The sequence below is a fragment of the Sphaeramia orbicularis genome, chromosome 21, assembly GCF_902148855.1.
Source record: "Sphaeramia orbicularis chromosome 21, fSphaOr1.1, whole genome shotgun sequence".
Lineage (NCBI taxonomy): Eukaryota > Metazoa > Chordata > Actinopteri > Kurtiformes > Apogonidae > Sphaeramia > Sphaeramia orbicularis.
This window is the reverse complement of record NC_043977.1, coordinates 34,639,574-34,640,882: the sequence shown is the minus strand read 5'-3', so window position 1 is coordinate 34,640,882 and position 1,309 is coordinate 34,639,574.

Genomic DNA, 1,309 nt, shown 5'->3' with positions numbered 1-1,309 from the left:
GTTAAAATTTTTTATGAATTTTCAAAATCTTTTTCCTCTCACATTTACTTATACAGGCTTTTTTTCACAATTTCACATCTATAAAAACATCAATTTTGTTCCAATTTACTTCAAACTTAGCAAATATAGAGAGGCAAATGATATGCTGACATCAGTACACGCATAGACATGATGACATCAGCTGGATCGATGCCAAAATAAGCTACAATACATGCAAGCGGTGGGGTTTGTTGTGGCTGGCACCACTTGTGTATCTGGTCTTCATACATCAAATGACAAAAATGATCCAATACCACTTTTTCTAAAAATACATGTAGTCACACGTGAACAGATGTGGAAAATATTGGAAATTCAAGTGGCTTGCTGTACTTATGGCCAAGAAGTCCCATATACCTTAAAACTGTAAATAAAGCTTTTGGAATGTACCACACATTATACTTTAGTAATAATAAGTCAAAATAATAATAATAATTATAATAATATAATACAACCAATGTCCCTGTGGCTCACTGGCATGTTCTATCAAGAATCAATAAGAACTTGAATGTGTGTGGTTGCCAGGTTCTGCCCTATGTTAGAGTCCTGTGGTGTTGATGCAGGAGATCAATCTCAAACTAGAAGTGGGTGGGACTTTCACTGGAAGAGAACTCAACTATTTAAATCAAAGTCCATATGTGACTTCCTATCAGTGCTCAAAAGTAACTACATTGACATCTCTAACCATTTCCATTTTATAAGTCATCAGAATACGGCCCATTATAAGTACTTCAAAAAATTCAAAAATCTAAATTTCTCATAACTGTGAACAAACTTCGTAGACATTGTCCCACATCAGCTCCATAAAACACTGAAATGAATCTGACTGGTAGTTTTTGAGAAGAAGACTGTTGAAATACACACATTGAGAGCTTGACCCTGACCCTCTAGGTCACTAAAAGAATATTAAAGGATTATAAAACTCATGACTTCAGATGTATTGAACAGCAACAGCATTTTGACTGGATCCCCAAAATGAAGGGCAGCTCAAGGACACTTTTTTCCATCTACACAAGCAGCTGTCAGTACAACCTGCTTCCCTCCGAGGTTAGATGAGTCTACATTGAAGCAGGAAAATCATGACGGTACACGATAAACACTTTTTTTTATTTGTATACTGTGAGTCAATATAAAACTATTTCAAATTTAAATATCCTCAATATAACTTTAAACAGATGTATGAGTATGTCTCAAAATAAGATTAGCCCATTGCCTGATGGGAGACCAGCGGTAAACCTCATATCCACAAAATGCTGCCGATGCAGTTTTTTTC